Source organism: Euleptes europaea, chromosome 1 (genome assembly GCF_029931775.1).
Source record: "Euleptes europaea isolate rEulEur1 chromosome 1, rEulEur1.hap1, whole genome shotgun sequence".
NCBI classification, from domain to species: Eukaryota; Metazoa; Chordata; class Lepidosauria; order Squamata; family Sphaerodactylidae; genus Euleptes; species Euleptes europaea.
In genome coordinates this window covers 174,175,363-174,200,345 of record NC_079312.1, presented here as the reverse complement: position 1 = coordinate 174,200,345, position 24,983 = coordinate 174,175,363, and the positions used below count along the sequence as shown (strand labels likewise).

The 24,983-nt window shown below is 49.1% G+C and overlaps 1 protein-coding gene, 1 non-coding gene and 1 pseudogene across 2 annotated transcripts in view; all 3 read right to left on the bottom strand.

The window, feature by feature from the left end:
* UBA1 (ubiquitin like modifier activating enzyme 1) overlaps nt 1-7,807 on the bottom strand; it is a 63,368-nt gene extending 55,561 nt beyond the window's left edge. The window contains exon 1 of the mRNA XM_056856359.1: nt 7,687-7,807. The gene's annotated coding sequence lies outside the window, so the exon portion shown is untranslated. The remainder of the gene's footprint in view (nt 1-7,686) is intronic.
* Nucleotides 7,808-11,843: 4,036 nt separating this feature from the next.
* LOC130477825 (caM kinase-like vesicle-associated protein) overlaps nt 11,844-24,983 on the bottom strand; it is a 48,159-nt pseudogene continuing 35,019 nt past the window's right edge.
* Nucleotides 17,433-17,504, bottom strand: TRNAT-CGU (transfer RNA threonine (anticodon CGU)). Its single transcript has one exon. It is a non-coding gene; the product is annotated as a tRNA-Thr (tRNA).

The window sequence follows — 24,983 nt, the reverse complement described above, 5'->3', positions numbered from 1 at the left end:
GAACCTCACCCAATTCCTCTCCTCACTGCAGCCTTAATCCTAAATAGCCTAGTCAGATCCCCTGCCTAGTCAGGGTTCAAAACCTGCCCCCCCCCACTTCCTCTTGCAACCAGCAGAAAAGCTGGCAGGATCTAACCCGACACAGCAATATTTCTCTTTCTTCCTACTGCAAGCACCGGTGAAATAATTGGACAATTCTGGAAAACTCAGGGTCATCTTAAAGAATGAGGACTGCTGAACGGAAGCAACTATTCACCGGAGGGTAGAGGGACACCCAGGGACTGCTCAAGATGCTTTGGTACCCAAGGGGGGGGATGCAAATAGGACCTCCCTTCTACTAATTAAAACGGAAGCACGGGAATAGTCTTTAACAGTTCCCATTGATCTCAGTGAGACTTGCTCAGGAGATCTCTTGGGTGGATTCTGTTCAGTGGCTGGAATGTTCTGCCTCCCATTATGCCATGCATACTGTACCCAGAAACTGCCACCTCGAACCCGCTATCTTCCCACCTCCTGGTACTGCCACCTCTGGGGACACCACTCAAAATCTAACGCTAAAAGAAGAAGAAGAGTTGGTTTTCATATGCTGACTTTCTCCACTACATAAGGAAGAATCAAACCGGCTTACAATTACCTTCCCTTCCCCTCCCCACAACAGACACCCTGTGAGGTAGGTGGGGCTGAGAGAGTGTGACTAGCCCAAGGTCACCCAGCTGGCTTCGTGTGGAGGAGTGGGGAATCAAACCCGGCTCTCCAGATCAGAGTCCACTGCCTGCTTCCATACAAACCTGCTTTAAGACCTGGTACTGCAAACCAGCTCTAGGTGCCCCCGCCCTCGAATGGGGACGTGGTGGTTATCAGCAACAGGGATTTTTCTGTGGTGGGGCCGGTCTATGTAACATCCGTCCTCCTCAACCCCGTTAGTCAAGGGCTTATTCTGTTCCCTTTCAGAAGCTTCTGAGACAGTTTTTAATTCACCCAGGCCTCCTGATGTTCGTTTTATCATTCTTTTTATCAGATGCTTAAAAAAAAATTACTCTGCTTTTACTGTAATGCCTTCAAGGTTATTTACATGGTATATTAAAAATCAAACAAAGAATGGAGGCCTGGATCAAGTAGAAAGGACAGGGAAAAACGTTTTAGCAAATAAACAAGCAAATACGGACTTAGCTGGACTTGTTTTGCTCTCCCCCCAACAAGGAACAGTCAGGTATTTATGACAAGCAAGAAATCAGCACTATAATCCTGGGCAGAGTCACTACAGTCTCCATTCATTGAAACCAATGGGTTTAGTGGAGTAACTATGCAGTAGCCAATAAGCATATATATATATATATATATATATATATATATATATATATATATATATATATATATATATATATATATATATATATATATATATATATATATATATAATTTTTTAAAAAACTTAAATTTCTAACAGAACTCGGGATCATTCATATTTGCAACTGGGGATGGGGGATTTATCCCTGGCATTTCTTTCAGCTGTTTGCTCATTAGAAAAGGAGACAGTGCGTGCAAAATCGTTGTCAAACAATTTCCAGTGTCTCAATTAAGACCGAGTTGATGGAATTTGCTAAGGATTCTTCCCTTATGAGCTTACGTGATTTTGAGATAAATTTCCCAGGAAGCCGACAAAATGTTGCTGGGGGGCGGGCATAAGAAAATAACAGGCTTATCCTTAAGGCTTGGGCGAACAGTTCTGACTCAAAAAAATTTTTAAAAGAAAGTTTATAACAGAATCACAGATTTGTAGGATGTAAAAAGAACTGGATTGACCTGGCTATTCACCCCTGAAAGATCCTTTTAAGTCTTGCGGTTAACCGAGCTTGGATTGTGTTTGGGGCGGGTTCAAATCCTACCTCAGTCAGGGAATTCATATGGGTGGGTTGGGGAAGAAGAAGAGTTGGTTTTTATATGCCAGCTTTCTCTGCCACTTAAGGGAGAATCAAACCGGCTTACAGTCACCTTCCCTTCCCTACAATAGACACCCTGTGAGGCAGGTGGGGCCGAGAGAGCTGTGACTAGCCTAAGGTCACCCACCTGGCTTCGTGTGTAGGAGTGGGGAAACAAATCCAGTTCCCCAGATTAGCCTCCGCCGCTCACGTGGAGGAGTGGGGAATCAAACCCGGCTCTCCAGATCAGAGTCCATTGCTCCAAACCACCGCTCTTATCCACTCCACCACGCTGGCTCTAAAGCCTTACTTAGCAGCTAGTTTTCCTAGCGGGTCTGTTGGAAAAGAGAAGGATGGGATGACAGCCCATTACTATAGCCCTCAGCCCCCTAAAACAGCCTGTCGGTCAGTTCCTGCTGCTCCATTTTCTCTTCCTTTCTTTTGTGTCTAAGATGGCAACTCCCAAGAAGGCAGATTTAGCCTGCCGGACGTTGCCGACCTTGACGCTTCAGGCCTCGGACACGGTGTTCCTGACCATACTGAAAGAACAAGTGGCATTTTGAAGCATTTCAGCATATTTTGGCAGTTGCGTGACAGGCCGCAATGAGGACAGCGGAGCTGTCCGCGCGGAGGGCGGCCTTCGTCTTCGCCGGCGGAGGATAACCTTGGAGAGCACAAAAAAGATCCAGAGGAACAAAAGCAGCAGGAGACGGTTCCAGATTCGGCTACGACGCCCCTCCGCCAAAGAAAAGCCCTCTTTAACTGGGCATGCATGCACGGCCACACTTTCCTGATTCACAGATGCGTTGCAGCAGAACCTGTCGCCGGCTAAGAGCTTCCGAAGAAGCCTGGCCTTGGTAACCACGAGAACTTCCTACCCCACCGCATTTTTATTCCAGACGCAAACTTTTATTTGATTTCCCAGGAGAAATCGGCGGACTGCGGTTTCAGTTGCTAAATCGATATGGGAAATTTGGCCGCGGAAGGGCACGCTTGTTCTCCTGAAGCTATTTTGATTTTGTTCGGGAAGCCCCCCGGTTCAAATTTCATCGCAGCGCAAGCTCCCCAAATGGCCTCCGACGAGTCCCTCCTCCTCTCCGCCTCGGGTCCTTCCCCTCCCCCCCCCCGCCGCCCCTACAATTTGGGATTAATACTGGCTTACTCCGCAGAGTTCTTTGGAGGATTACCGAGATAATACTTGAAACGCATTGCAAGTGTTCGAGAAATACTGTTATTACGGTAAGAGAATAAAAAAGAAAACATTTTAAGGATGGGCTGGCAATCTAACAAGGAGCAACATCTCCGTTTAGAAAACGGCACGCTCTCGCGTTTACTTAGCAATGCCATTATACTGATGTTTTAAGTGATATTAAAAGTTAATCCGCAACTTCATTTTTCACATGACTAAAACTTCAGCACCGACTTGATGGCATTTTTACGCACATACAAAACCTCGGTACAGGAGCACGGCTAACCAGATAACTACAACACTTCTAATGTCTAAAACACAAACGTTAAATGATTAAAACCATCGCTAACTGCACGACGGGTAGCCGTGTTACTCTGTCGCTAGCAGTAGAAAAGAGCAAGAGTCCAGTAGCACCTTGAAGACTAACAACATTTCGCAGGGTATAAGCTTTTGTGAGCCACAGCTCACTTCTTCAGATCAAGCTATTACCCTGCCAGAAATTGTGTTAGCCTTTAAGGTGCTACTGGACTCTTTTCTACCGATCGTTAATTGCAGAAAGTGTGGCGTAGTGATTCAAGTGTCAGATAAGAGTGGGGAGATCCAGGTTCAAATTTCCCCCCAGCCAGGAAAGCTTGCCGAGGGACCTTGGGCCAATCACCGCCTCTGACCCTAACCTCCCTCACAGGGCTGTTGTGAGGACAAAGCGCTGAAAAGAGGGCCACGTACGTCACTGTATATTCCTTGGAGGACAGGCCGGATTAAAATGTATGGCATCTCTGTGGGCGCCATAGCACCTGCCGACATGTTTCCTGGCTCCCGCTTGCTTCTCTCCCAAAGCATCTCTTTCCCAAAGCCAAGAGCCAACCTTAGCTTTCTTCTACCACACTAGAGCAGTAGGGGCTTCAGAAGAACCAAGATGCTTTTGGGTCTGCAATGAATACCCATTTGGGAAAACCACTACCTTTATTGTAGAATAATATCTGGCTTAGAACCTCCTAACATTCTGTGGAAAGCCCCCCGACCCCAAAAAAAACCTTTTGTGACTGGTCCCAGTTCCCACAGCAGCCATTTTGCTGTAGCGTCCACTACCCGTTCTCATCATTTCAAAGGTACCTACAGGTTACACAAAGCTAGGGAACCTTGTTTTAAACAAATCAATTGTACTGGGCAGATTTAATTAGCAGGCAACCTTAATTGGTTTAAAGGAAAAAGATTCAAAATGCGGGAGCCAAGACGCGGTCTTTGTTCTTCCAAGCCCCAGTTTATCATCCTCAGAGAGGGTAAAAAAGCAACTAAAATAAACTATGAACCCAAGCTTTAGCCCCAGCACCGTCACCCTGGAAGGAAAGACATTGGATAACAAATACATACAGAGCTTGCATTAACACGTGCCCGCTTACAGATATCATATCCCTTCAATCCATCCTTGGTGAAGTCCTCAACGGTCCCTTGAGATTAGGTCTTTCTCCTTCTCCCAGTCTACCTCACAGAAACAGGGACCAAAGAAAGGGGGAACCTCACGCAGTCCGTACACTTGGCTCACACAAGCTACCAAAGTCCCATTTTCCTCCCAAACTTGGGAATAGAACACAGCTTAATGCCTACGATGGAAAATAGCGAAGACCAAGTCTGCATGCTTTTGGACAGAGAAGACCATTTATGTTGCTTGATCCCAGAAATGTGGGAGTGACTGTAGCTCATGGGTGTCTCGCTTCCAGCACATGGACCACAAATGGTACATCGTGGCAGGTATCTATGGCACGCCTGGAGGACCAACCCTCCATCATGGCTTTTCCGCTCATTCCCACTTAGCAGACCAAAGAGAAAACCAGCACAAGCATATGGGTTTCTCATCCACGGAAAAGCCACTGTCTCCTTCACTGGGCATACTCTCTGACTCACTGATCCAAAAAAAAGTAGGGGTGAGGAAAACAACACATGCAGCTGCCGTATGCTGAATCAGACAATTGGTCCATCAGGTTCAGTATTGTCAACTGAGACTGACAGCAGCTCTCCAGGGTCTCAAGAAGAGGTCTTTAACATTACCTGCTAGCTGTTGCTTTAAACTGGAGACACTGGGGATCGAATCTAGGACCTTCCTCATGCCAAGCAGATGCTCTACCACTGAACCACAGCTCCCTCACGCATTTTCAAGTGCAGTCTGCACATGCTCTGACACCAATATTATGGCATATGTTTCTGGCATTCAACACAAATGCTAGCTCAGATTAAGTCAGGACCTTTCCGCTCCTGACCGTTTGGTGCCACCTCTGTACATCAGAACACAAGAAAGGCCATGCTGGATCAGACCAAGGTCCATCAAGTCCAGCAGTCTGTTCACACAGTGGCCAACCAGGTGGCTCTAGGAAGCCCACAAACAAGACGACTGCAGCAGCACCATCCTGCCTGTGTCCCACAGCACCTAATATATTAGGCATGCTCCTCTGATACTGAAGAGAATAGGTATGCATCATGACTAGTATCCATTTTTACTAGTAGCCATGAATACCCCTCTCCGCCATGAACATGTCCACCCCCCTCTTCAAGCCTTCCAAGTTGGCAGCCATCACCACATCCTGGGGCAGGGAGTTCCACAATTTAACTAGGCGTTGCGTGAAGAAATGCTTCCTTTGATCTGTTTTGAATCTCTCACCCTCCAGCTTCAGCAGATGACCCCGCGTTCTGGTATTACGAGAGAGGGAGAAAAGCTTCTCCCTGTCCATAATTTTATAGGCCTCTATCACGTCTCCCCTTAACCGCCTTCTTTCTAAGCTAAGCCCTAAGCGTTGTAACCATTCCTCGTAGGGCAGTTGCGAGAAGAGACCGGTGTTCAGGGGCTGCGAGCTGCCAAATGTTCTGTAGCAAGTTTAATGCCAGCCACCACTTCTTCTGTACAGCTAGTTTTTAGACTCAAAGTGGGAGAGAAAGGGCATCTGAAAATGAGCACGGATGTACGCAGATGAGTCGGTGAACCCTTTTTACACCCGTCGTACTCATCCGTAGAGGAGTTAAAAAGGGATAAAAGTAGAGAAGTGTGGATTCTAATGCGCGTTAAAAGGTTATAGCATGTGGTAGTTGCTGTGGTCCCCAAGTTACCTTTTCCACTACAGAGTCACAGTGCAATCCTATGCAGACTTACTCCGTCGATTGCCAGAGGCTTGGACTGAAGGAACTCCACATAGCAGCGCACTGCTTAAGCAATAAGCTCCTTCTGGGCAGTGGCACGCGTTTTCTTTTCGCTGGGGGCGTGCGGCGAGCACCCTCGGGGCCGCATACGTGATTTCACGGCTATTTTGGACTGCCTTAACTCAGAGCACGAGCCAGAGTGGCCACCACCGAACCAGATGGCGGCTTCCTAGGTGCGCAGCGCACGGTTTGGTGCATGTGGCCTATAGGGTCCATTTGCACAGCATGGATTTCACCCCTGGCGATGCATGGGGGGGGGGAACCAAACCAGGGGGGGAAGGGGGCAGAAAGAGCCCCTGAACAGGTCAGGAGCCTGTTTTGACCCTGGGAAATATGCTAAGCTTTGCACACCACCTGAGACATTGGGGGAGGGGGGTCCTTTATGTCCCCCTCCCCTATATGCATGTACATTTTAAGGCTAAATAGGCAGGGAGCCTGTTTTGACCCTGGGCAATATGTCAAGCTTTGCACCCCACCTGAGATATTGGGGGAGGGGGTCCTTTATGTCCCCCTCCCCTATATGCATGTACATTTTAAGGCTAAATAGGCAGGGAGCCTGTTTTGACCCTGGGCAATATGCCAAGCTTTGCACACCACCTGAGATATGGGGGGAGGGGGCCCCTTTATGCCCCCCCTCCCCTATATGCATGTACATTTTAAGGCTAAATTGGCAAGGAGCCTGTTTTGACCCTGGGCAATATGCCAAGCTTTGCACACCAGCTGAGATATTGGGGGAGGGGGTCCTTTATGTCCCCCTCCCCTATATGCATGTACATTTTAAGGCTAAATAGGCAGGGAGCCTGTTTTGACCCTGGGCAATATGCCAAGCTTTGCACACCACCTGAGATATTGGGGGAGGGGGTCCTTTATGTCCCCCTCCCCTATATGCATGTACATTTTAAGGCTAAATAGGCAGGGAGCCTGTTTTGACCCTGGGCAATATGCCAAGCTTTGCACACCACCTGAGATATTGGGGGAGGGGGTCCTTTATGTCCCCCTCCCCTATATGCATGTACATTTTAAGGCTAAATAGGCAGGGAGCCTGTTTTGACCCTGGGCAATATGCCAAGCTTTGCACACCAGCTGAGATATTGGGGGAGGGGGGTCCTTTATGTCCCCCTGCCCTATATGCATGTACATTTTAAGGCTAAATAGGCAGGTTGTGAACTTTCCTTACCCTCCCCACACATAATTCCACCCCCCCTTCCCGGGACCCTGACACCCCCTCCCATTAACAAGATGCACTCCCCCCCCATTTCTATTAGACCCCTCCCATCACCCCCTGCTGATCATCATTATTCTTCCTTCCACCACCCCCTCCCCCCCAAAAAAAAATGCAATTAAGGGGAGGGGGGTCTGCTTTTCGCCCCCTACCCCCGATCCGGATCTCACCCCCCCACTGTGCACCGCCTGAGTTACGACTCCGGCTTCTGCTCCCGCCGCTGCTGATGCCTTGCGGGCCCCAGCCACCGCCTGCTGCGAGGAGAGGGTCGGGCCGGACCACTCGGCGGAGAGGGGGGCCCGGCGCCTGACCCCTCCCCAAAGGAAAGCGACCGGCCGCCCCGCCGGGCGCAGAAACCTTCCCCGTATTGTGGTGCCTCTTTTCCAAACCCTCGACCCCCAGCCCCTTTTTAGGAAAGGGTCCCCAGAGACGAAATAAGCGAAATCGTGAGTTCGCCTCCCCCCCCGGTGGTGAGGATGGTTCCGCTCGAGCGGGCGCGGCGCCGCCTGGGAAATGTAGTTCCGAAGCGGCGAGATGGGTTAGGGAGCACGTGGTTTGGGGAGAGGGAGGAAGGGACAGGCGGACGGGCGAAGAAAGGCAGAAAGGGGTGGGGGGTGGGGAGTTAAGGCGGACGGGGATTAATAGCTGGGGGGATCGATTGGGGTCAGACGTGAAGACAAGCGCATGCGGGGAAAGGGACTGAAATGCCTGTGTTACTGTATTAATTCCCAATGGCAATAGGGACGCAGGGGGGTGCGCGTGAAGAAACAAACCCCTTGGGGGATGGGGTTGCCACCCTCCAGACGCTTAGCAAAAATATGTACAAACAGCAGTACAAGAATATACCCATCAAAGAATCCACGCAATGAAATACACTATAAAGAATCTATTCATAACCACAGGAATGCAGTTAATCTGGGGAACATACAACCATGTATTGATGGTTTGAGTTATTCTTTCCCAGGTTGCACAGATGCTTTCCTGAAGCATGCAGTTCCCGAAGAATAAGAAAAACTCAAACCATCAATTGGGACACTTTTTTGCACGCATGTGGAACCTAATAGTGGACTACTTACTGCTGCATGGTTGTATGTTCCGCAGATGAAGTGCATTGGTTATTAATAGATTATTGTGTATTTCATTATGTACATTCTTTGATGTGTATATTCTTGTAACCTATGGTTGTATTAGCTTTTTGATTATATAATCGTGGTTTGTGTGAGCCCTCCTGTGTCATAATTTGTTTCAACCTCCAGGTAGTAGCTGGAAATCTCCTGCTATTACAACTGATCTCCAACCCTATTGGGGGGGGGCATTAAAAATGCAGTTTAGGAGGGGAAAGGGGCAGAGTCCGGGAGGGAGAGCTTTGGAAAATTAGAAGAATATCTCTGAACATGTGCAAAATGCCGTGGCGTTAACAATGAGGTTGGAAGACAAGAGAGAGAGGCGGGTGCAGCTGGCGCTAAACTGGAGCACCTGAAAGCAAAGCTGTCTTTGTTTGCAAGATCAAGGTTCGGGAAATTAAACTAGTACCTCTAGAGAGGTGCAGAAGGCTGTTTGTTTGAGCAACCATGGCCAGCCTCCTTGTCCATGCATCTGGACTGAGAGGCCTTTAGCTCTGGCTCATCCTGACCATCCCTTTAGACAAATTAAATTTTCAGGGAGAGACTTGCGGCGCTCAAGCAAAAGACTGAGCTTCATCTCAACCAGGATTTATCTGTAACCCATTTTAAGTGACAGGTGTCTTCCCTGAAAACATGAACCAAATGAAGAGGGTACCTCTGATTATACGCGGAGTATTTATTAGACAGCCCTGGCCTACTTAGGGCTGAAAGAAAAGACATCCAGGACAAAACAAGTACAGGCTACTTTTACGTTCATTTTAGCAGAAAGGACTTTTCAGAATCTCCTTTGCTTGATCTGGGGAAATGCATGTAGAGAAAGGTGCCACACAGCATTATGATCCTGGGTGGGAAAGTGTTTGATTTTAGAGACACAAAGGAATGTATCCAAACACATTAACACATGAAGCTGCCTTCTACTGAATCAGACCCTTGGTCCATCAAAGTCAGTACTGTCTACTCAGACCGGCAGCGACTCTCCAGGGTCTCAGGCGGAGGTCTTTCACATCACTACTTGCCTAGTCCCTTTAACTGGAGATGCTGAGGATTGAACCTGGGACCTTCTGCATGCCAAGCAGATGCTCTACCACTGAGCCATAGCCCCTCCCCTAAAAAACCAGCACCTTGAATTGGGATTGGACTGATAGCCAATGTCATTGTTGTAATATCAGGGCCACAAGTTCACGTGAACACATGAAGCTGCCTTCTACTGAATCAGTCCCTTAGTCCATCAAAGTCAGTATTGTCTACTCAGACCAGCAACGGTGCTTCAGGGTCTCAGGCAGATGTCTTTCGCATCAACTACTTGTGTGTGTGACTGGCCCATTTTTACTAGTTGCCATGGATATCCCTCTCCTCCATGGACATGTCCACTCCCCTCTTAAAGCCTTCCAAGTTGGCAGCCATCACCACATCCTGGGGCAGGGAGTGCCACAATTTAACTATGCACTGTGTGAATTCCCTTGCACCAATTGTTTCAGTTTAACCAATTGAACTATGCATCGTGTGAAATCCCTTGCACAATGGTTTCTTTGCCTTTGTTTTGCTTTGGTGCACCCCCCCTTCCCCCCCCCCCCTTGTACAAAGTACCAGAATAAGATCACCACCGACATAGACACACCAAGATAGACAGACACCAGAGAAAGACTCTGTTTATTTTATTTCCCAGAACTGCCCCAGGGGAATGGGCAGACAGCACCAGGGAAAGGGGCAGCCGGGAGGTTTCCGTATTAAAATAGCATCTTCAATAAAACATGCAGCTGGCTCGGACATGCATCCCTCCCTCCATGGTCCAGCTGGGGTTCGGAACCAAACCAGCAAGGCAGTAAAATCCAGGACGCGCTTTCCGAACGGCTCCTGCCATTTTTACAAAATGAAGTGGGGTGTGTGTGTGTGTGTGTGTGGGGAGAGGGAAAGGCTGAGAAGTGGATCCCTTTGCCGCTAGAATGGACTCTCCTCTGATTCTTGTTTCATCGCCTTGGAATTGCTCCTTCCTTTCTCCCCTGAAGGTACCCATGGGCTCTAGTCTAAGAATGGCTACCAGCAACTCCAAGAGGAGTTGAAGCATTTCCCCCTTCTTGCTTTCCAAACTTGTCCCGTAGCCTGTTTGCAAGAGAAGGTAATTTTGGTGGGCCAACCCCTCCTCTTAACGTCCCTGCGAATTCACAGAAGGAGGGACAGAGAGGGCCTGCTGGGCTGTTGGTCAAGTGAGCTTGAGAAGACGTTGTTGGCTAGGGTTGCCGGCCTCCAGGCGGGCGCTGGAGTTCTCCTGGAATTACAGCTGATCTCCAGATCACAGAGATCAGTTCCCCTGGAGAAAATGAATGCTTTTGAGAGCGCAGTCTAGCATAATACCCGGCTGAGGTCCCTCCCCTCCTTAAACTCCACCATCCCCAGGGTGCACCTCCAAAATCTCCAGGAATTTCCCAATGCAGAGTTTGCAACCCCAGATGTGGCTAGGGTTGCCAACCTCCCGGTGGGGGCTGGGGTTCTCCTGGAATTGCAACTGATCTCCAGATTACAGAGATCCATTCCCCTGGAGAAAGGGCAGGTTTGGAGGGCGGGCTCTATGGCTATATAACGCTTGCTGAGTTCCCTCCTCAAACTCCGCCTCCAAATCTCCAGGTATTTCCCTACCTAAATAGGGTTGCCAACCTCCAGGTACTAGCTGGAGATCTGCTATTACAACTGTTCTCCAGCCGATAGAGATCAGTTCCCCTGGAGAAAATGGCCGCTTTGGCCATTGGACTCTACGGCATTGAAGCCCCTCCCCAAACCACGCCCTCCTCAGGCTCCGCCCCCAAAACCTCCCTCCGGTGGCGAAGAGGGACCAGGCAACCCTAGTCCGGCTACTGGGAAATGGCTAGGAAGGGGTCCTGCGCTCCTGCCACGGAGCCAGAGGCCTTCTTTGGGGAGCTGTCAACAACCACCAGCACCACCACGTCTCCAGCTCTCGAGTCCCTTATCGCCGTGTGGTCGATCAGGCCTTCCCGTTGGCCGCCTGGCCGTCCTAACCAAAGTGCTTCGGCACCTGACTCAAAAGCAGGGTTTGGGGGAGGAGGTAACACTGCTCGGGGACCCCCCCTCCCATTTCCTCGCCTCGGTGCCGCCGTCCCTCGGAGCCCCCTCCGAGGGCAGGAGAGAGGGGGCATGTGTGGATTTAGCAAAGAAGTCCCTGGAATATGGGGTGGGGAAAGCGGGAGCTGTTATTCCCTCTTCTCTGCAGCTCCTTCTGTCTTGTTCTTTGGCTCCTCCAGTGGGCACGGGGCCTCCAGATGTTCCGCCAGTCTAGGGGCCTCGATGGTGACTTCGTGGGCGACGCTCATGGAGGACCGGGGGGTGACGGGGAGGCGGCCGCCGACATCCGAAGCCCGGAGACGTTGCATGAAAGTAGTAACCCGGATGGCTTTCTGCAAAGAGATGTACAGCCGTCAAGACCTGGGCCCCGGGTAGAGTGGCCGTCCTCTAGGTGGTGGCTGGGGGTCTCCCGCTATTACAACTGGTCTCCAGGCGATAGAGATCAGTTCCCCTGGCAATTGGACTCTATGGCATTGAAGTCCCTCCCCTCTCCAAACCCCGCCCTCCTCAGGCTCCACCCCCAAAATCTCCAGGTATTTCTGAACCTGGAGCTGGCAAACCAAACTCCTTGTTTCCAAACTGCTGATTCTATGCTGCTGAGCCATCTATAGGGTTGCCAACCTCCAGGTACTAGCTGCAGATCTCCTGTTATTACAACTGATCTCTAGCCGATAAGATATCAGTTCACCTGGAAAAAATGGGCACTTTGGTCATTGGACTCTATGGCATTGAAGTCCTTCCCGTCCCCAGACCCCACCCTCCTCAGGCTCCACCCCAAAAACCTCCTGCCAGGGGTGAAGAGGGACCTGGCAAACCTACTCCAGGTGCTAGCTGGAGGTCTCCTGCTATTACAACTGATCTCCTGCTGATAGAGATCAGTTCACCTATAGAAAATGGCCGCTTTGGCCATTGGACTCTATGGCATTGAAGTCCCTCCCCAAACCCCACCCTCCTCAGACTCTACCCCATAAACCTCCCACCGGTGGCGAAGAGGGACCTGGCAACCCTAGCCATCTGACTTGTTTCCGGGCACTGGTGCCAACTGAAAGGGCTATGTTAGGTAAACACATTTGCAGTTTGCGCTGCTATAAGCAAGGAGGTAACCTAACGTTTGCAAGCTGCCTGTTAGGGGAAAAGGAAGAGGGTTATTTTTACATAAATACATTTTTAAAGTAAGCCGCAGGACCCAGCTCTCCAGCTACCAGGTAAAACCTCTGGTCTAGAAAGTCCTTAAGATTGTATATAGTGGACATGCTGAGATAGAGAAGAGAGCTAAAATAACCAGACTGTGTTGTCTTTAATCAAACTGAGCATTCTCTTATGTGCAGCCATTTCAAAAAAACACTCTTTCTTTGGCAAAAAGCATTCCTTTAAATGCGGTGCATTTCTTTATTAATCGTTCCTTTTGGTGAAGCGTGTTCCATTATCAGATGTTCCTTTAACTGGAGTGTGTTCCTTTTTCAGATGGCTGGAAGTGGAATGCACTGTATAGGTTTAGCTTTATCAGGAAGAGGCCCCGACATTCATGTGGGGATATCACACATTAAATAGTAAGAGCCAGCGTGGTGTAATGGTTTGGAGCTGTGGACTCTGATCTGGAGAACAGGGTTTGATTCACCACTCCTCCACATGAGCGGCAGACGCTAATCTGGTGAACTGGATTTGTTTCCCAACACCTCCACAAGAAGCCAGCTGGGTGACCTTGGGCTAGTCACACTCTGTCAGCCTCACCTACCTCACAGGGTGTCTGCGGTGGGGAGGGGAAGGGAAGGTGATTGTAAGCCGGTTTGATTCTTCCTTAAGTGGCAGAGAAAGTCAGCATATAAAAACCAACTCTTCTTCTTCTTAAACATTTTCCAAAGCTTGGGGGAAATGACTGAAGAGTTGCCTGAGCATCCCGGGATCGTCTGTGCCTGCAGAACGCATGTTTTTCTTGGGCTAGCCTTAGCGGTAATTTCCCGCACACAACACTGACACAAGAGCATGTTAACATAAGAGCATAAGAAGATCCATGCTGGGTCAGGCCAAAGGCCCATCTAGTCCAGCATTCTGTTTGCACCTGCTTCCGCCACGAAGCCCACAAGCAAGATGACTGCAATAGCATCTTCCCACCTGGGCTTCCCAGCAACTAATATAAAGAGGCATACTGGTGTAGTGGTTAAGAGGCATACTGGTGTAGTGGTTAAGAGCGGTGGTTTGGAGTGGTGGACTCTAATCTGGAGAAGCAGGTTTGATTCCCCACTCTTCCACATGAGCAGCGGATGCTAATCTGGTGAACCGGGTTGGTTTCCCCGCTCCTACACATGAAACCAGCTGGGTGACCTCGGGAGGAGCTGTGGCTCAGTGGCAGAGTATCTGTGTGGCATGCAGAAGGTTCCAGGTTCAATCCCCGACATCTCCAGTTAAAGGGACTGGGCAAGTAGATGATGTGAAAGATCTCTGCCTGAGACCCTGGAGAGCCGCTGCCAGTCTGAGTAGACAATATGACTTTGATGGACCAAGGGTCTGATTCAATACAAGGCAGCTTCATGTGTTCATGCGATCATGAAGAGTTAAGATAAGTTTATCTGGTGGTTTCACTGCCTCTATGGCGGTCTCTTCCTCGCATGAATTGTCTTGGGAAGGGGGGAATGAACATGTATAATTAAGTGTGGGATTGAACTCATCTAAGAGAAGCTGACTTGCTGGAAGCAATATACAAAATAGATGGGGGGGGGGAGAATACCAGGGGGAGGAATGCAAAACTCAGCTTTGCCTGTTCCCACATTCAGATGATATTGTCCTAAGCAGATGTTTTCTGTTATCACTTTGATGTAAAGGACCTTTTGGTCATCTCATTAAAAATAATTGGGGCACTTTCCTCTAAAATTGGCCCATTCAGCTGATGGGTTTTAAGAAGAGTTGGTTTTTATATGCCGACTTTCTCTACCACTTAAGGAAGAATCAAACCGGCTTACAATCACCTTCCCTTCCCCTCCCCACAACCGACACCCTGTGAGGGAGGTGGGGCTGAGAGAGCTCTAAGAGACCTGTGACTGGCCCAAGGTCACCCAGGAGGCTTTGTGTGGAGGAGTGGGGGAAACCAACCCGGTTCACCAGATTAGAGTCCACCGCTCATGCAGAGGAGTGGGGAATCAAACTAGGTTCTCCAGATAGAGTCCACCGCTCTTAACCGATACACCATGCTGGTGTAGCCTTAAAGTATGCATTGATCCACATAGCCCTACGGAACAAAGTTTCTGTGGCAGACGGGCAAGGGTTTCAGCAGCAGATAAGTCGATGGGGAAAGGGTTCCTTTGAAAACCACTGTCCTAGGGCATAGTATCCTTCCCACCAGCTTAACTCCAGTAACGTGTTGCCTCCCACGTACCCTGCACCACAATGCTGTTGGGCGCCCCCAGACTCACCCTCCACTTGGCCTTGGCAAAGTTCTTCTCGATCTGCGCGCAGACTCCTTCCTTGAGGTTCTTTTCGGAGGCGATGTTGCCAGATATCCTGCCAGGAGAGAGAGGACAAAACAGAATTGTGGGGCAGGGGTGAGCCGGTATGAAGGGAAGGAGGAGGAATGATATAGATCTAGAGAGGAAGAGGTGAACAAGTTTTCACGTTAGCCAGATGGGTAAGGGAGGCAGGCTTGCCCAAAGAATTCGTGGAGTAACTTTGTGGACCCCAGATGGAGAATTGCTGCATTAATACCACATTGACTGCAGAAGAAGAGTTGGTTTTTATATGCCGACTTTCTCTACCACTTAAGGAAGAATCAAACTGGCTTACAATCACCTTCCCTCCCCATGACAGACACCCTGTGACTAGCCCAAGGTCACCCAGCTGGCTTCATGTGTAGGAGTGGGGAAACAAATCCAGTTTACCAGATTAGCCTCCGCCGCTCATGTGGAGGAGTGGGGAATCAAACCCGGTTCTCCAGATCAGAGTCCACCGCTCCAAACCACCGCTCTTAACCACTACAACACGCTGGGAGGGGCTTCTGACTGACAGGCAAGGGGGAGAAAAGATGAGAATGATGCAAACAACTAGGGCCACGTTTCCAAATGCAATCATTGGTATGGTTTTGTCTCGCGTATCTGATAAGATGTCGCAGAGTCTAATTGGCCAGCTACCCATGGGCATACGGAGGGTCCCGCAAGTGGTACGGTTTGCCCCACCCTAGAACCCCCTTCTCACCAAATGTGCCCCAATGCCTCTTGGGCTGTGATTCGCTGGTCCTGGTCAACCTCCATGAGCCGTGTCACCAGCTTTTTGGCTGCCGAGAAAAAATACGTATTAGTTTTTAAAAAATATATATATATTATTATTTTCTAGTTACATCATTTTCATTTCATTTCAATCATTCAAATATCATAGATTTGTAACATAAACTTTATCTTTTCAATCAAAGTAAATAATTCTAACTATATAAACTTCCCCTCTCCCCTCCTCTGTTTATTATATCTATTCTCCCCTTTGTATTTAATTTCTAATTCATTATAATATTTTAATTGTAAATTTAAATAAACATTCAGCTATCTTAAAACATAAATTTTACTGTTACTACTTTAAACAACTGAATTAAAGCAATGCATATCCTTTGATGTCTCCCATGTTTAATTCATTTACACAGTATGTCGTCCATGCCTCCCATTCTCCCACAAATTCCGTATTCTCCTTTTGAGTTACTAATGCAGTAAGTTTAGCAGTAAGAAAAAATATATATTAGGATGCCAGAAATGTTCGGGGAAATTAATGACTGCTTTGCGGCCCAAACTTTAGCCTGGGGTACACGTGTGACAGAACAGGGGTCCCCAACCTTCTTGAGCCTGTGAGCACCTTTGAAATTCTGGCACAGCTTGGTGGACACGGCCAAAAAAACAATGAAGATCCTTGTGCTGTTTCAGCAGCTGCTGATAAAGCAACGTTTTGTTAAAATCTGCACCGCCAATCTAATCTCCAGTGGCCAATTAGGAGAAGAAGAGCTGGTTTTTATATTCCGATTTTCTCCACCTTTTTTAAAAGGACATTCAAGCCCGCTTACAATCCCCTTCTCTTCCTCTCCACACAACAGACGTGAGGTAGGCGGGGCTGAGAGAGTTCGGAGAGAACTGTGACTAGCCCAAGGTCACCCAGCTGGCTTCATATGGAGGCGTGGGGAAATCGAACCCGGCTCTCCAGATTAGAGTCTGATGCTCATGTGGAGGAGTGGGGAAAGCAAACCCGGTTATTCGGATCAGAGTCCGCCGCTCATGTGGAGGAGTGGGGAAAGCAAACCCGGTTATTCGGATCAGAGTCCGCCGCTCATGTGGAGGAGTGGGGAAATCGAACCCAGCTCTCCAGATTAAAGGCCACCACTCTTAACCACTACATCACACTGGCTCTCCAGTTCAAAGCGCAAAAGCCCCATCTGGCCCTGCCCACTTTCTAAAAACACTTGACAAGTGCCAGGAAAGGTGTTGGTGGCTACCCTACTTATACTGGATCAGACCACTGGTCCATCAAAGTCAGTCTTGTCTACTCAGACCGGCAGCGGCTCTCCAGGGTCTCAGGCAGGGGTCTTTCACATCACCTACTTGCCTGGTCCCTTTAACTGGAGATGCCAGGGATTGAACCTGGGCCCTTCTGCATGCCGAGCAGATGCTCTACCACTGAGCCACAGCTCCTCTCCATAGCTCTCCAGGGTCTCAGGCAGAGGTCTTCCACGTCACCTGCTGCCTGGTCCCTTTAACTGGAGATGCCGGGGATTGAACTTGGGACCTTCTGCAAACGAGGCAGATGCTCTACCACTGAGCCACAGCCCCTCCCTCTAGGGAGCTGGTTTCAATCCCCCCCGCCCCGTGGGGTATAATTTGTAAGGGTGTTTTCCACATCTCGCCTGAAGGATTCTTCTACCGCCTCTCGTTCAGTTGCATTCGTGGACCAGGTAGTAGCTTCGCAAGAGCAGAAGACGATTCGACTCCACGTCTTCTACGGCGGAGGAGGCTCTGACCCATGGGTGAACCTGTTAACTCAAGTGGTTGTGCAGTCTGCCTGGAGCGTTCTCACTTACCAGCGAGAGAGATGTCATCCCAGTAAGGGGAGTCGAAGTCATATTCCGCAGCCAGAATTTTGCGGAAGATGCGGCGGTTGTGGCTGTCGGTGTTCTCGTCGTCTGTGTCGTCGTAGAAAGGGGGGTTCCCGGACAGGCTGTTGGGGATGGAGAAGTCATTACTGGGGGCAGCACATGGCTGTTTGGAGCTGAACACACTTGGCCATACCCCTCCCCCAAAAGCACTCCCAGTCCAGCAAGACCTAGCATCCTGGACCCCACATTCTCACTTTACGCATGTGCAAAGTAGAAGAAGAAGAAGAGTTGGTTTTTATATGCCGACTTTCTCTACCACTTAAAGAAGAATCAAACCGGCTTACAATCAACGTCCCTTCCCCTCCCCACAACAGACACCCTGTGAGGTAGGTGAGGCTGAGAGAGTGTGACTAACCCAAGACAACCCAGCTGGCTTCGTGTGTAGGACTGGGGAAACAAATCCAGTTCACCAGATTAGCCTCTGCCGCTCACATGGACGAGTGGGGAATCAAACCCGGTTCTCCAGATCAGAGTCCACCGCTCCAAACCATCTTTCTTAACCACTACATCACGCTAGCCGTTCCCCCTTGCAAACCCAGCTCACAAGCATCCGGTTTGTTTCTAAGGTGGCATGGGACTACAGACAAACACTCAATTCCAGAAGATCTGATCCACAGTTAAGGGGTTGCAATCTGGTGCCTAAGGCTGGAGAATATAATACTACTGTAATACTAGGGGCTTTTATGCACGGCTGTTTCCCTCGCCGTCACCCCACCGATGACTTCCAGTCTTTGGTTGGATTATGCATGCCGTTTCCGACTGTCAGAGGTCGCCTCGGTCTCCACCTGCATTTCCTCGCATTTTGCCTGGGTTTTCAGGGACCTGTTTTATCTTGAATTTGAAAACGCAGGCAAAATGTGGGGATATGCAGGGGGAGAGCAAAATGACCTCCCACGGTAGGAAACGGAATGCAAAATCAAAGCAAAGACCCGAAGCAGTCGGAGGGGTGACGGCGAGTGAAACAGCCAGGCGTAACAGACCTTCCTATTTAAACAAGACTTAAGAGAGAAGCACTTCACATGGATGATCTTGCTGTACACCGTGACGCAACCCTGTAAGGCAGGTGAGGATAAGGTCTGTATGTGTAGGGTTGCCAACCTCCTGGTGGTTGTGTTACTCAGAAAAGCGTAAGCTACCACTACACAGGCAAACTTCAACCACCAGACTACTATGTGGCATTAAGAAAACAACAAGGCTGAAGAAGCCATCATTGGTGAAACGTCTATTACCTGGAAGACGTTTCCATTCTACTATAAGTGCCAGCTTGGTCTCCTTTTGAAACACCTGCTGCACATAGCCAGTGGATATAAAAGTCTGATTTCCCACTTGGACTCTTGGAAAATCTGTAGGAATTCTTTCTACTTTCGGGACCAGCTCTTACAAAGACTGAAATTGTACTGGAAAGTCTAAGACTCAAAGAGAAACATTAGACATAGATTTGTTGTATATATTGTTCTTTGACTTGTCTTTTGATATTTTTGTATAATGTTCTCTTGTTTGACCGTCGCTCACCTATAGATACTGCTTGCACTTCGTTTTGTATTGACTATCTCCTTTTGAATATATGTTAGAAGTGAGCCTTGTGTGGATTGTTTTTGCATAACCTCCAGGTGGTGGCTGGAGATCTCCCGCTATTACAACTGATCTCCAGCCGACAGAGATCAGTTCCCCTGGAGAAAATGGCCGCTTTGGCAATTGGATTCTATGGCATCGAAGTCCCTCCCCAAACCCCGTCCTCCTCAGGCTCCACCCCCAAAATCTCCAGGTATTTCCCAACCTGAATTTGGCAACCCTATATACGCGGGATATAGGGATTGAATCACTCCTGTGCTGAAAGATAGATTTTACTGGGCCGAATACGAAGTCTTAAAGCTTGGAATCTGCCCAGCTCAGCAGATAAGCATTTCATCTTAAGGCCTTCTTTCTGTCTCCCCACCTGTGGATCTGGGGGGGGGGGAACAACTATAGATGGGGCTTTCTCAGTGGTGGCACCCTGATTGGGGAATGCCTATGTTCGCCAACCTCCAGGTGGCACCTGGAGATCTCCTGCTATTACAAATTGATGTCCAGATGGCCCCGATCCGTTCCCCTGGAGAAAGAGGCTGCTTTGGAGGCTGGATTCTATGGCCTTGTACCCTGCTGAGGTCCCTCTCCTCCCCAAACCCCCGCCCTCCCCAGGCTTCACCCCAAAAATCTCCAAGCATTTCCCAACCCAGAGCTGGCGACCTTAGGAATGCCATTCCTGAAAATGCTTTTATGGCCGGCTATTAATCTGTGGTTGTTTTACACTGCTGGTTTTATTGACTGGCTACTGATTTCAAACATAGATCGGGACAGTTTTACTACTGGAAGATGGATTTTATTGGATTGTCTTTACACAACTGTATTCGTGCGTTGTTTTAAATGTGTATCTTTTATTGTCAGATTTTCTTCTGTTAGCTACCTTAAGCACAAATCTGGCGTGGCAGGGCATCGATGGCCTAAACACATATTGCCCCCATATCACCAACTGGGAGAGAGGGCTGAGAGAAAGTGGTCGAAGGCCTCCTAGATAGTTCGTAAAAGAGGCGAGATTTGAATGGGTGTTTTTTTGTTTGTTTTTTAATCCGCTGCCTTGGCCATCATAATACACTAACTCAACACTGCACAAATGCAACAAAATAAGTTGTCTCCTCCTGGATATTTTACAGCCAACATATTTCTTTAATTGCTTTTTTCCCAACCCTACATTTTTCACTCTACACGGCACCGTGTGTAATCTCTGGATTACTAAGGTCTTCCCTCCATAACCTCACAATCCCCTAGAACAGGGGTCTCCAACCTTTTTGAGCCTGTCGGCAACCCCAAAATGGCCACGGTGGAAGATGGAGCTACAGAGAGAGAGAGAGAAAGAAGCCCAAGGACCCTGGGAAAGAGGAAGAGAATAAAGCCAACATTGTATCTAGGGTTGCCAGCTTTGGGCTGAGAAATACCTGGAGCCTGAGGAGGGTGGGGTTTGGGGAAGGGTGGGGTTTCAATGGGTACTAGGGTTGCCAGGTCCCTCTTCATCACCGGTGGGATGTTTTTGGGGTGGAGCCTGAGGAGGGTGAGGTTTGGGGAGGGGAGGGACGGCAATGCCATAGAGTCCAATCGCCAAAGCAGCCATTTTCTCCAGGTGAATTGATCTCTATCGGCTGGAGATCAATTGTAATAGCAGGCGATCTCCAGCTAATATCTGGAGGTTAGCAACCCTAATGGGTACAATGCCACAGAGTCCACCTTCCACGGCGACCATTTTCTCCAGGCGAACTGATCTCTGTCGCCTGGAGATCTGTTGTAGCAGGAGATCTCCAGGCGACAGAGATCAGTCCGCCTGGAGAAAATGGTCGCGGGTTGCAATAGTGGGAGATCTCCAGCCACCACCTGGAGGTTGGCAACCCTAACTCCCTAAGCGGGAGGTGCCATCAAAATGCTATTTTAACCTGCACCGATGTCCAATGGCCTTGCTGGGCAGGAATCCCCCGCCCCACTTTCTAAAAACGCTTGGCAGGAGCCATGGTACCCACAGGCATCATGTTAGGGTCCCCTGCCCTAGAATCTCTGATAGTCTTCGAATGTTCATATCAAACACTGAGATAACAGCAAACAGGATTTTGACGAATGCAGAGGAACTAAGAACGACTGTGACGGTTCCTGTCAGTTCATTCTAATCCTTCGCGTTCCACCTCGCTTTATTCCCAATTTAATTTCCCTCTCCCCAACTCAGCCACATACATTCGGACCACGGTGGAACTTACAGAATGAACATAATAACCCCCACAGCCCAGCAGTCCACAGGACGTCCATAGCGCTGCCGGGCAACCACCTCGGGCGCTGTGTGGGGAAAGACACAGGGGTCATAGGGAAGTTAAGAGAAAAGTTACAGGCAAAACACAATCCGCAGAGCTGGGAGGCAGCGTCACATTTTTCTTCCCCCCAAGACAGAGACCCGGCATAAGAACATAAGAAAGGCCATGCTGGATCAGACCAAGGTCCATCAAGTCCAGCAGTCTGTTCACATAGTGGTCAACCAGGTGCCTCTAGGAAGCCCACAAGCAAGACGACTGCAGCAGCATGATCCTCCTGCCTGTGTTCCACAACATGTAATAGAATAGGCATGCTCCTTTGGTCCTGGAGAGAATAGGTATGCATCATGACTAGTAGCCATTTGGACTAGTAGCCATGGATAGCTCCATCCTCCATAAGAACAAAAGGAAAGCCCTGCTGGATCAGACCAAGGACCATCAAGTCCTGCAGTCTGTTCATACGGTGGCCAACCAGGTGCCTCTAGGAAGCCACAAACAAGACGACTGCAGCAGCATTGTTCTGCCTGCGTTCCACAGCACCTAATAGAATAGGCATGCTCCTCTGATCCTTGAGAGAATAGATATGCATCATAACCAGTATCCATTTGGACTAGAAGCCATGGATAGCCCCATCTTCCATAAGAACATAAGGAAAGCCCTGCTGGATCAGACCAAGGCCCAGCAAGTCCAGCAGTCTGTTCACGCAGTGGCCAACCAGGCACCTCTAGGAAGCCCACAAGCAAGACGACTGCAGCAGCATTGTCCTGCCTGTGTGCCAATTCACCTAATTTAATAGACATGCTCCTCTGATCCTGGTACAAATCGGTATGCGTCATGACTAGCGTCCATTTTTACTAGTAGCCATGAATAGCCCTCTCCTCCACGAGCATGTCCACTCCCCTCTTCAAACCTTCCAAGTTGGCAGCCATCCCCACATCCTGGGGCAGGGAGTTCCACAACTGAACTATGCATCGTGTGAAGAAATACTTCCTTTTATCTGTTTTGAATCTCTTTTCAGTTACATGAGAGAGGCAGAAATCCAACAGGTACTTTCCCCTGCCATAGCTCCACGACAGGAGAAAAGCTGCACCTGTTGGAATCCCCCTGCCAGGCAATTCGTAAAAGCCTAGGGGATGCCAAGAACAAAATATGGCAGCTCTACACAGCTCCTAGTGGACGTGGCATGAAGCTGATACAGGGAAGAGGAAAAACCCTGGGAAGACGAAGGAATGTACATACCCAAGTATTCGGGAGTCCCGCATGGCTCTGTGATGGCCCCATTCTCAAAGCGTGAGAGATAAAAATCCCGCAACACCACCTTGGAACGGTTATTTTGGTTGTAGTACATGAGATTCTCCAACTGAAGGAAGCGAAGACATGTGGAGGGGGAGAGAAAACCCAGAGTTAATAACCTTGCGTTAGATGGCTGTAACATTTTACTTTGCCACCAGACGTCAACAAATCTGTGTTTCCTCTTTCCAATCCTAAAGACTAACAGCGTTTATTTCCATACGAGCGCCTGTGAGTCACAGCTCACTTAGTCAGATAGTCGTGGCGATATCTGTCTGATGAAGTGAGAGGTGACTCACGACAGCTCATATGGAAATAAATGTTCACAATGGGTATCTGCGTTAGTCTGTCAACATCAGTAGAAAAGAGCAAGAGTCCAGTAGCGCTTTAAAGACTAACAGGATATCTGGCAGGGTGTGAGCTTTCTCAGAAGGAGACTGAGACTGGGAAGGGCAGCCATGAAGGAGCTAGCAAAGATTCTTAAATGTAAGGATGTGTCACTGGCCGCCAAGATCAAGTTAATTCATGCCACCGTGTTCCCTATTACTATGTATGGGCGTGAAAGCTGGAAAATGAAGAAAGCAGATAGGAAGAAAGCAGGTTCCTTTGAAATGTGGTGTTGGAGGAGAGTGTTACAGATACCATGGACTGCCAAAAAACCCCAAATCAGTGGGGGTTATAGATCAAATCAAGCCTGAACTGACCCTAGAAGTGAAAGAAGAAGAAGAGTTGGTTTTTATACGCCAACTTTCTCTACCACTTAAGGGAGACTCAAACCGGCTTACAATCACCTTCCCTTCCCCTCCCCACAACAGACACCCTGTGAGGTAGGTGGGGCTGAGAGAGCTCTAACAGAGCTGTAACTTGCCCAAGGTCACCCAGCTGGCTTCATGTGTAGGAGTGGGGAAACGAATCCAGTTTACCAGATTAGCGTCCACCGCTCATGTGGAGGAGTGGGGAATCAAACCGGGTTCACCACTCCAAACCGCCGCACTTAACCACTACACCACGCTGGCTCAACTGAGGCTGTCGTACTTGGGTCACATTATGAGAAGGCAAGAGTCACTGGAAAAGGCAAACATGCTAGGAAAAGTTGAAGGCAGCAGGAAAAGAGGAAGACCCAAGAAGAGATGGGATCGGCTCTATAAAAGAAGCCACGGCCCTCAGTTTGCAAGACCTGAGCATGGCTGTTAAGGATAGGACGTTTCGGAGGACACTGATTCACAGGGTCACCATGAGTCGGAAGCGACTTGACGGCATTTAACACATACACACACTTTCCGTCTGAGCTGTCTCACCCAAGACCGCTAGATTTCAGGGGTTCCCTGAGAAGGACTCCCTGGTTCTCTCCTTACCTTAAGGTTGCGGTGAACAATGTGCAGGTTATGTAAATAGGCCAACGCTTCCAGCACCTGCCGGATGACGTTGCTAGCGTCCTTTTCCGTGTAGTAGCCCTGATCCAGGATCCAGTCAAACACGTCTCCGCCAGTGGCGCTGCGAGGAACACAGAGAACAGGCTTGAGATGAGGAACAAATTGAGAAAACGCTCTTTCAGTGTCCATTTCTCCTTGCTAAACCTTGAGAGAACAAGGGTCGGAGTCAGTGTAAGTCAGCTTCATGGGTGCCCCGGTCCAGCTCTCTCCCTGGGCAGCCCCACAATTCACCCTCTTCCTGCAGCTGCAGGTTTCCCCAACATGGTGCTCACCAGAACTTCCCCTGGCACCGGTCAAGGTAGGCTTACCAACCTCCAGGTGGTGGCTGGAGATCTCCTGCTATTACAACTGATCTCCAGCCGATAGAGATCAGTTCCCCTGGAGAAAATGGCTGCTTTGGCCTCAGGGGCCAACCAGATGCCTCTAGGAAGCCCACAAACAAGACGACTGCAGCAGCACCATCCTGCCTGTGTTCCACAGCACCTAATATAATAGGCCTGCTCCTCTGATCCTGGAGAGAATAGGTATGCATCGTGACTAGTATCCATTTTTACTAGTTGCCATGAATAGCCCTCTCCTCCATGAACACGTCCATCCCCCTCTTCAAGC